This window comes from Falco punctatus (assembly GCF_963210335.1).
Source record: "Falco punctatus genome assembly, chromosome: 2".
Classification (NCBI taxonomy): Eukaryota; Metazoa; Chordata; class Aves; order Falconiformes; family Falconidae; genus Falco; species Falco punctatus.
In genome coordinates this window covers 108,349,164-108,361,360 of record NC_137581.1, presented here as the reverse complement: position 1 = coordinate 108,361,360, position 12,197 = coordinate 108,349,164, and positions in this window count along the sequence as shown.

Here is a 12,197-nt window from a genome sequence, read left to right as displayed (position 1 = left end):
TTCACATTTACATATGGTTTCCTCACACTTTTCCATTGGAAATACATATGATGATATGTTTTTACCTGTACAGTAATTTTACCACTAAAGTAGTTTTTTATCCCCCTTTTTTTCCTCTGTCTGATAATTTTCAGTCTCATTAGGGGTGCTGGTCAGTCACCACCGCCATTCAGGCCCAACTGAAACTGAGTTTTACATTTCTGGGAGTTAATGTTTAATGGTAGGTATACAACTCATTCTCCAGAAATTATATGCCAGAATTGTTGGGAGTGCACACCTGTTCATTTTGCCACGGGCAGCTCTCCAGCCAGACCGGTGCAGGGTGTAAATGGGTAGGTTCAGTAGCAGCAACAGTGCACAAGGCGCTGGAGGGTCTGTGTCAAGTGTGGAAGAATGGTGGCCCTCCAGCAAACTTCCCATTGAGACAGGGACAGCAGGCTGCCTGTGCCTCCAAATTAATGCCACCCATAGGAGATAATACAGGGCTGAAGCCCTGATCAGGCTGTTGGGAGTAATGAGCAATGCACGAGGAACATGACCAATGTGCGGAACAAACTGGGTAGCCTCTCTGTTCTGTCTGTCCCCGAGTACTTGAAGAGGGGCTTGGGCAGTGCCTCAGGCCTTTTTGGCGTTCAAACAAACATGGAGGGGAGTGGAAAAAAATCAGCTCTGTTGGTGCCTGTCCAAAATATATCCATTATCAGTTATTATAGTTGGTCCACATTATGTAAGGAAATGTATACATTACACACTGTTCTTCCCTGACAACTTACTTTACCAAAGACTTTTTTCAGCCTCTTTCAACTCAACACACAAGTGAATATTTACTGCCCGTGAGGAGTCACCAGCCTCCCCGGATCCCTTTTTAAAATGAAAATCAAAACCTATTGGAAATTAAATCAAATTTTAAGAAACGTGGATACCTAGGAAGCTTCCATTAGTTTCTTCAAATTGCTCCCGCATTACCACAGCACAGAACGGAAACATGGAAAAGTCATTGCCGTTGCACTCTGAAGAGCTCCTATTTCTTTGGCTCCCACAAGATTACTTATAGAAAGAATATACCAGAACCGTAATACAATAAGCTATAATGTGAAACAACTGTAAGCACTTGAAAACTTCTAATACAGATGACACACTGGTCTTTTAAAGAATTAAACCGTAATTTATAGGAGAAACTGTCAGATACACAGGACCTAAACGGCATTTGAGCACACAGCTTGCTTGCTTACTTGTAGGGATATCAATCAATTTATTAAGAATTAATCTGCACCCCAGTGTTCTCCTAGAACTGCCTAATGTTTTGGCAAGCTACTTGAAAGGGTTCAGTAAGAATTTATAAGGGAAGCTTGGAAACAGTTTTTTTTTTTTTCCTGTCTCAACAAAGGGGATACTGTTTCCCCTCTGAACGTATCTCTGTTATAGTTTAACACAGTAATGGATAGGTTTGCCAAAAATCACAGTTTTTAATGGCCTTCAGCGAAACAGTAGATTTGTCTTTGCCTTCATACTGTGTCCTGCATTTATGCTGTTAGAATTGCTCTTAATCTGCCTGGAAGTATCAAATGCTTTTGGCCTTGAGAACACAAACTTGTGCACACACTAAAAAGTACAGTTTGTGGAGTAACCACATTTTTCCATGCATGCAGAAGAGTAAGCAGGACTGAAACTAAAGGATCTAATTTCAAGTATTTTCCAGCTCTTGACATAAAAATGGCAAGAAGGTCTGGGCAAATTTAAAATGCGGTATTCATATTGCCTCCATAAAATGTGCTAAAATTTCTTGAATGATGTCACTTGAGCAACACATCCAAGCTACAGATATTTTTGAACTCTGAGAACACTTAACACGTGGCACTGACCGCAGATACGTAGAGTGTACAAGGCTGCACACGTAAAATCAGCTTATAACTATCTCAAACCATTAGTAAACAATGCATGTCTTTGACTACAAACAGCAGAAAGTGATATCACACATGTTATATAAAGTTATTACAACTTTCTGGTTTTTGGTTTTCAAACATCTCGCTTTGACAAAAGCAATCAATAAAACATCAAAGCGGTATTTGGAAAACATGAACCCTTGCTTGTTTGGCATGAAGTTCAAGGAAAAATTAAGCAGATAATGGTTATCAATGGTCTATCAGTTTCCAGGATTCCACCCCCCACCCCCCACCCCCCCCCACCCCCCCCCCCGCCCCGAGTTAATGTATGTGCATGCACAAATACACAGACACACACATACCCATTCTAAAGTACTACAGGAACTGACTTATTAGAAACAGCTTATTTTGGACTCCACTCATGAGAAAGCTGTTTGGTATGGAACATGAATTTTGTCTCCATTTCTCCATTTTGTGAAAAATCTCAGGGGCAAAGAAGCTTGGCCATTTGCTCAGCTAGCTTCACTGGTTTTTGCTCCAGTGACAATGTCCTCTAACACATCAAATGGAAATGGAGGACTTCAATTTCTAAAAAAAAACCAGAAAAATTTGCAACAGTTGGAAGTCGTTCTTCCTTTCATCTTCTGCTAAATCAGTGGCATTCTTCCACTGATTCAACTATGGGAATTATAGTTTACTAAAACAGTTTTTGCAAGGGTTTTTTTTGTTACTATTTTTAAAAAATGTATATTTTTTAAAAAAAGCTTTTCCTGTTTCCCTCTCTTCCCTCTTAGAATCCATCACCTAAGTAGCTAGTTCAATGCCTCCAGATGGACTGTTTGCAAGGTTGGGGACTTATACTTTGCAGCAGGATTTTTACAGGCATGCCAAAACTTCTGAAGAGAAAGGTTGTTTTATATCCATGAATATCTTCAACAGTGAAACACCTTCTACCTTATCCATTTAAACCATACAGTTGTCATTTTACTTAATTAATGATTACATTGAATGTGTCTTAATGCTCAACGAATAAAATGCACTTCAAAACTACTGATATTTATAGGAGAAAACAAATTGACTGCTTAGTTGCATAACGCTTACACAAATAATATTGACCTACTGTAAAACAAATCTGTCACTATTTCTAACTAAAGAAATCTAAGGCCACAACAACTGTGAATTCCTACCTAACAACAGTTTTATTCTAATGTCAATAAAATCACATTTGCTTCTTTTTGACAGTGTGTTTCAACCAACGTGTTTTTGTGAAACAGTTCTTGTAGATTCTTCTAAATTCAAAAGCAAGCAAAGGAATTTAAAGGTAAAACTGTGCCCTTGAAGAGAAGTGCATGCTATTCCCTATTTCTTCTACCTTATTAATTCAGAACATTGCTTAAAAAAAGTGGCAGTAATTAGCCTTGACATGGACCAGCGCCAGGCTTTTCTATCAAGTTTCTTTCCTGTTTATGTTTGAATTACTCAGGGGCTGCCTCTGTGCGCCTTTGGGTCTCAACAAATGTGTTTTTTTTCCCTTACTCTCACGGCACAAAGAATGTAATCTTAGTTGACTGGAGTCTGCTGAACATCATGTGATTTCCTTGACTCAGCTGAAGATTCACAAGCTGGAGTGAGGAAAAATGCTTCTGCTGAATATAGGCTGCAACATTAAGAGGATTTGCTCTTCAGAGAAGTGTTGTTTTGCCTGAAAGCCTTTTGCTCTGCATTGTTCTAAAATTCTGTCTAAAAGAATCAGTATGGGTAGAAGTTGGAAGATGAAGCTTCCAGTTAGCAGTTCTTTCGCTCTGGAAATTTGGCACATAAAGGATGGCTAATCCTGGGGGAGAACCACACTCCACCTAGTCAACTGCCTTGTTTAAACCTCTTACCAGATGCCTATGCCCAGACATGTGAGAGTTTTATCTTTTTTACTATAACCAAAAGCTCTGCTATAAGTACACATCTCATTAAAAAACAACAGAATGTGTGCAGAACATTTAATTCAGGAAGAGTACAGTGTTATTTTAGTAAAGCAACTTACTAACTTTTGTATCTGTGACTACTCAGTGCCCATTCGAGTTGTTACTGGTTGACCAAAATTTATGATCATAATATAAAGGAAATATAAAGGAAAAGACAAGGAAATCAAACCCTCTGTAAGCATTATTTTAAGTCATAGAACCTGCAGGTGAATTACTTTTCCTAAGCAGCTACCACAATGTGCTTCAAGGTAAGTGGTCATACACAAAGGTTACAAGGCACCCTTCCCTAGAAAATGAATTCATCCATAGGGATAGTGACGGTAGTAACTGGAAACACTTTAGGAAACAAAATGTCTCATTTTGTAGCTTATTTCTAGACAAAAAGAGAATCCTAAAACCCAAGCTCTCCCTTCTTCACTTTTGCACTGGACAAAAGCAAAGTGATTTGCTTTTCCAAAAACCTGGACCTGCCAGGTTACTCATTCATGCATGTAATGGATAAAAAATTACTTGTTCAAATATTGGATTTTTCACAAGTCAGTATTCAATTAAGATTTTAGAAGTGTTTCTGAACTGCCTAAAGATAGTTAGTTATCCTGAAATGCTTTTAATGTCACAAAACCCTCTCAATCTCCTTGAAAAGTCATTGAGAACTATTAATTCTTGTTTTTCAGGATTTGGCTTGCCCAGGTCATGATGTCCAACATTGGAAGCTCTTCCCTAAAATATTTTTTAAATTGGGGCCTTGCCTAAAAAATCAACAAAAAGTTAAGCCATGGAGAATTATGGAGCACTATTTCAACTACTCTTTATAGTCATTGAGTTGTAAATACATCTATATCTCAACAAAGGCTCCTATAACATGACATCCATATGAATGTATATTTATACCTAAGTGACGGTTTTAGTGCAACTGCAATCTGTTGGGGTAGCAATGGTCTCATCTGTTTTGTTTGTTCATGATGTACTTGACTGAGATTTAGTCATGGGATACAGAAAGAGCAGTAGCTGAGACATCCTGCAATGTGTCTGCTAGATATATCCCTAAATAGGATGACCTAATTGAGGATTGAACTAAAGTCCCCTGGCTTCTGTCTCAGTGCTATCATAGGTGACTTAATGGGTCAACAACATGGTCTGAATTGTCTTTTCCCTGAACAGACACAATTTTTCTCTGTCTAATTCCTCTGGCCTCCAGCTATTTACATAGGACCCTATAGATTTTTTGTGTGTGAACTCTAAAACTATCCCTCAGCTATCATTCTATTTGCAAGGTTCACTGATCTCAAAGCTATTCAGTATGAGGGCTCTTCTGGAGAGCATATTGTGTGGAGTTTTCTATACATACAATTGCATGCAATGCACAGACACATTCAGCATCAGGAAAAGCATATTTCTATATTTTTCCAGCCATATGGGAAACCATTTTGCATTTCAGAGAACTGGTTATGGCTAACTGAACTCTAAGCATGAATTTCAATTTACAAATTGTGAAAGTTAAAATAATAATATTAATAATAATAAACTCTAATAAATTATCTTTCCAAGCTGAAACATCCAGAGGCTAGGTATTCCTATTAGTAGGATACAATTGTCAGACTTCATAACAACAGATTCAAGACAGAATGAGCTTAATGATTACACATTAGTTATTATTATTCTTCTCTATTATTATTTTAAACATTATATTGTATTGTGGTAATAATGGAAGATAGTGTGCCTTGGGAATGGAGCATCCCTGAATCTCATTAGAAATTAAATATATAGAATGAGAATATGAAAGATGAAATTGCTTTTCTACCTGCCAGTATATACGGAATGGTGTATGACAGGGATGGAATAATGGGATGCTCTCAGCCCAGTGGTCTGTGTATGAATGTCTCCACTATCTGCAATGGAAATAAAGTTTAACCTCGTACACAGGCACACAGTCACACCGAGAAAGGAAATGCAATGCTGAGGAAGGAGAGTTGACTAGAATTAAAATTTTCCCTTGGAAAAGAAAAGATGGTAAATCTTTGTACTAGTTTTTTACCTTTGGGATCTTGGCACAAATCCAATCAGAGGTTCTAATTAAAATGAGTTTGATGGTCTCAGCTTAGTTCCTAATTGATGGCAGTTCACACTACAAAACACATAAGAATTCATTACAGTCCTGCTCAGCTGGCAATTTCTGGCTCAGAGGGAGCAAGAGGAGGTAACTAATGTGGATTCCAGCAACTGTCTTGCATTTTAGGCAGGGTGGTCCTTCCTGGGCAGTTGAAAGGGGGTCATCAATAGAGTATTAGGGATCAAAAATCAAAGCCCTGTTCTAGAATTAACTCAAAGGTAGAATAGCAAATGTACTTACTAGCCATTTCTTTTAAGACTCATAGCACGGATATGGAAATTATTACATGTTTCAGTGAGAAATCTGCACAGTACTTCTTGGTCTTACAGTGTACATCCTGTTCTCAAAATAAAACTTTTAACAATTTTCTGCTTATACATGTCTAAAAAAACCTTTTACTCAGAATGACAAGAAATATAATTGTTTTTTCTTCCAAAAACACCATTTGGTCCTTTGTGTCAAGATGGTCACAGTTCTTGTATAGCTAGTAAATAGTAAAATATTCACGTCATATTAAATATGTTGATGAGAAAAAGTAATTGGAAGTTCTAGTGCCAGCCAATAGAAAGACCTTGTAACTAGCAGTGTATAGTGAAATCCACAATTCACCACTTGGTAAAAAACAAACCAATCTTTATGGTTGGATTTGTTTTCCTTACCTAATCAGCTTCTTTTCTAAGCTCGCTGATGTCAGGTTTCCCAGAATAAAAAGGCTCAAATTATCCGCTATGTATTGAAACTTCAGGGTGTTTGTGCAAAGTGATATGCTGCTTCTTCAAAGAATTTTTATCACTGCTGATAACATATATACTCTCTTAATACTAATGATATTTGATAGCACAAAACAGAACTGCTACCTATACACGGCGCGTTTTGCTTTGCCTTATCTTCACCAGACCCACAGAGCGCCTTTGCTTTCCTTTTGGGGGAGTCCTAATCTTCCTGGAGAAGCAAGAATAGCCTCATTGCCCTCAGTGCCTTCAAAACAAGAGACTAGAAATCCAAGGCTGAAGTGTAGTTTCCAGTTTAGATGCAGATTACATACAGGTCTCAGCTCCTGTGGCTCACGTCTTTTTTTTTTTTTTTTTTTTTTTTCCCCCCCTCTATTTTTTTCTCCATTTTTTTCTTACAGAAGTAATGAGACTTGCCTATAAAGGAACACATATTCCAGAGGGGTGCACCAGGGAAACTACCCAACAAATACAACAAAATAATCTGAATGTGAATAATTCTGACAACACAGAAGCAAGATACCAAGGGTGAGGAGAAGAATCTTGAGCGTAACACAAGGTCACTACCCATGCACAATAATGACAAATTACAGACAATAACTTTGTCTGAGATAATTATAAATTTGTAACATGTCTCTGACATTTTATCATAACACTACAGTGATATGACCTCATGTCATGTTTGTGAAGAACTAGAAGGCCCTCAAATAGGTTTTGGAGGTATCTGCATACCTTGCTCCTCTTGATTGCCAACTGACTGCTAGAACTCCCATGCTGAAACCCCTACAAAAATCAAGGATATTCATTCAAACACTTCATTTGCCCAAAAGAAAAGAAGCCATTACTTTGTGCCAGGCTCACTATTTCTGCTTGGTGAGTGGTGTTACCTGCAGGATATTACATTTTTCCAGAAATGGCACTCATTTCCTAGTCACTTCTGGACACATTTCAAGCTGTTGACATGGTCTCCATATAGCTCTGGTCATGAGTCTTGGCAGAAGGAAAACTAAAGGGGAACATTCCTGATGCTAAAATTATTTTCCCTTTGCAGTCTAATTAATTCTATGACTTCAGAGCTTCAAAAACCACTTTCCCAAGACTCTTTCTTACATTAAAAAGAACGAATATGCAATCATCAGCAAAGTAGGCTTTTGTGGGAAAATGATGCTTTTTGTGTTTTCAACTTTTTTTTTCCTCAGTTTTAACTGAGAAATATTTTTGTTCCTTGAGGGTCATTCACCTCAGAGTGGTGAAGTACACATTATTCTTTACTTAGACAACAAATTCTTTACATTGTTTTCAAGCTGTTATTCTAAAACGTTAAATGTGAAGCAAACATAAATCCCTTATTGTACAGATACTGCATTGTATAAAAGGATAAATAAGCTTCATTTGGTCTTTAAAGAAAACCTGATTGGCCTCCTGATACGTATATATGAATCAGATCCGTATCTGCAAATTGCATTTGTTTTGAGAGATAAATTGTTTCCATACAGTATGTGCCATTTTAAACTATCTTGGCATTTTCAAAACATTATTTTGTCTAACATTTCTGTTAACAAAAATAATATCTCAGTGCACTTGAATCACAGGCTATCTATCCAGAATGTCATCTAGAGGGAAATAATGAAACTAAAAATGAAGCAACATTTCTTGTTGCATTATCCCAGTGCCCTGGAGCGATGCATGGTCTCTCTCTCACTATCTCCCAACCTTGAACTGCTCCATTTTATTACAACATTAGCTTTCTCACTTATATTTCTTTTTAGTTGCTCATATTTTTTCAAAACACTCATTCTTTACTTGCTAATCACCACTGAATACTTTTGCCTCAGCTTTTACCTACATATCACTCCTCAATCCAATCTATTCCACAGACAGCAAGTATTTCTATGCCTGGAATGTAATTTTTGTTTGCCACACAAGTTTAACTTCAACCCTGAGGCTGTCCAGAGACCTATACTGAACAAATTAATATTATCCACTGTTTTTTCAGACAACGGTTGAGTGCTATCTTCAGTCTGTTAACAGAGAGAAAACCTAGTAGGGCTCATGCTGTTCCACATACATGAAGCCATCGATTTCCTATTTCCCATCATGTGTTTTGTATTCATTGTGGAAGTCTTGTAATAATATTGGACTACTTCACAGCACAACAGGATTTTTGCTTCTGCAGATGAAGAAGAAAGGCACACGGTAAGACTGAATGACTTTAGTAGAGTTGCACAATAATATTAAAGTGTAGCTGGACTGGCAGACAGAGATTCTGGGTTCCAGCTCAGTGACTGACTTGTTCTTAAATGTATTTTTTTTAAAAGGAATCAAAGCATTTAACCCATTTTTAATAACTTGAAACTTCAAAATAGTTTGAAAGTTGCTTGAAATGCATTTTTAAAAAAATGAAAGAGCCTTTTCCTTTTCATTTGAGTACAGTTGAACTCTTTAGTCATAAAATTCTGAATTAAACATGATTTTTTCTCTTTTCAACTGTTTCCATTTTGAGCAAAGTTGAAATTAAGATTTGCTTTTTTTCATGCTGAGCTAAAATATCCAGTAACACCTCCCAATGTAAAGAATATCTAATACTGAAATTTGAGCCACAATCCAATCTTCACTAGTCACATGCAGAGCATGAGCTGTTAAAATTGTTGTGTACACATCTAACCATCACACACAGCCTAAATTTCTCATGCAAACCTATGAGTTTTTATTCCATGTTCAAAATTGAAACAATCCCTTATCTGCAACCATCAGCTGAATAAAAGCATTAATCTAAGAGGTGTGGGTGTAAAAGCTAAAAAAAAAAATGTCCCGGCTTTAGTCCCAGGGCTATACTTCTATGTCTGCAAGGAGGCGGAGAAAGCCAAGGGGGTTTGGTTTGGGTGGGTTATTTTTTCCTGTTGGGGATAGGAAGACCATTTGTAGCATATGTCCTACATCTGGCAGTAGCGCACTGATAAACATGTGTAGCAGCAGGAACCCAATTATCCCTGTTGCCCTTTTTAGAATTACTATGAGTTGTGTTCTTCTAGGCAGCGGAAATAACACATGAAAGCAAAAGGCGCTGTTCTAAAGTTTCCACAGTTCCTTGCACAAATCCACAAGTTACATGCAATAACAGTCTCCGAATAATCTTGTGCTACTTAAAGCATCATAGGGCCTGCATCATCGTTCAGCTGTATACGTTACAAACACTGCATATAATGGTCAGTGCAGAGAAAAAAACCACTAACATGTAAAGAAAGTAATTATGACTATTTCAAACCAAACTTTTAATCAACTGCCAAAGCCTTTTTTATTCTGAAAAGGGGTCTTTCCCATGTTTTTGTTGTTTTTTTTTCATTTTAGCTGCTTTTCATTTTTAGATCCTAGATGCCTCCTTCCCTCCCGTCCCTGATCTTGGGCTGCTTATAAACCACTGAGACCACATTGCTGTAAATTGCAGATGAGCCACATCAACACGCTCAGAAATTCAGAGCAGGGGACAGGAAACATAGGGACTTTGTCTTTCCTCCTTTTGTGTCCATATGTGTAGGGCAGTATAGACAATACCCCGTGAGTATTACAGAGACCGTTTCTTTGACAGGTAATTTGAAAAAAATTCACCTAAAGACAGAGAAATACAAAGTTGTACTATTTTGATAAAATTCAATTCCTGAATGAATTGTACTTCTGCACATTCTCATCTAAAAATTTTTTGAAGTCTCCTCCCATTCAAAGTGATTAATTTATTGAGGTTAATTTCCAGGTATCTTGGCAGGCTCATATATATTTATATTACTAAACATAATTCAAAATAATAAAACTCCATATTCCAGACAGTTACTGTATAACTAACAACTGGCTTTTCAGTTTAAGAAATGTTATTTTTATCTGTGTCGTTGCCCTCTGTTTTGGTTTGAGCCATGATAAGCCAGCTCTATGTTACTATATAGAAAGGAGACATTCACTCTAATGAGTTCCTCATTATGAAACAGCTAGATTATTTTTATAAAGTGCATGTCTATATTTACTGTTTACCTTCCTGCTCAGAAAACTGAATCATGTGAGCAGCATTAAAACTTTCCTCATAAATAAACTCATGTAAGTCTAAACTTAAGACATTTACCTCATTTTCAGTTTAGCAGATTTTCTGCAGCGCAAAAATAAAACGAGTAGGTGACCCGTTAAAACAGCTTTTTACTGGCTGCTTCTATGGGACCTGTAGAAAAACTGGGGAAGCTGAGAATGGTTTTGAGCTTTGGAGAAAAAATATTTTGATTGCCTTCATCTTTGCTCTGGTCATGTTCCCATATCTCTCAACCCTGCATTGGAAGTCCATTTATGTTCACCAGCTGGAGCATTTGGGAAGCGGTTCTCCACAAAAGGCTGGGAGGGAATGATCCAGGCATTCTAGCTATGTGGTTTGAAAAGACAAAGCTTCTCTGTATTTTCCCTGTTTAGCCTAAAGGAATAATTCTCAAATGATATATGCATGTGTATTTTACTATCACGGCTCAAAAAGTCCCAACTGCAACCACAGTTGAAAACCATTGTTCCTGGACATAGGAAGACTTGCACGTACTGGGTTTCATACCAGAGTTCCATACCTGAGTCATTTCCTAATTTAAAATGAGGTGAAAACAGTTTTAGTTCAGTGAATGGGCGTCACTGAATTCACACAGAAATAACAGTAACGCTATGGGCAGTTAGTACCAGGCTGTAGAGCGTTTCTCATGAAGGAAGGTAAGTGTTACCACATATATTTTAAAAGTGGTAAACCCAAGGGTAGGTACCTAAAAAACCCATCCAGTGACATTGCCAAACACCGCCCTCGCCCAGCCCCGTCGCTCAATGTCTGCAGTGCAGCTGCAGCTTCCCGTGTTTGATCTCGGAGTCTAAAAACATACGGATGGTGGAAGTGTTCATCCACTGGAGCTTAAACTGACCGTTACTTTCCAGGGGAATATGACAAAACCTACATATCAGTGGAAACACAGCACACTACACTTTCTCCCCTACCTCCCAACCTGTATGGACCCCTGCCTGGCAAACCCTGCCACTGGGCACCCTCCCCACTTGTCTGGTGGGATGTGGCAAAAATCCCACATTTCATAATGATGTTAATTCCTGTCAGGTAGTTGGGACATAGCCTGAATGTTAGGATTTTTTTCCAAAGAAATGTTAATGAACAGTTCTGTCCTGCTGCCACTGTCCATGATGATGGTACTACTTCCAGGAGGCCATATAGGTAGCTGATACTCCTTCAAATGCGATCAGAGTTCTTTATGACTGATTTTTGTTCTTTTATGTAACAGTTCAACTGGATGCAAAGAACTTACTAAAGGAGACAGAATTTTCTTAATTCCTTTAAATGCACTGTATTTAAATATTCTGTATACTCACAAAGGTTTAGACTACCATCACCAAGCATGAAAGCACCAGTTAAATACAGCAACTACACTGGATGGGTGCCATTAGGGAAAGAAATAATATTTAAATGAAATTAGACAAG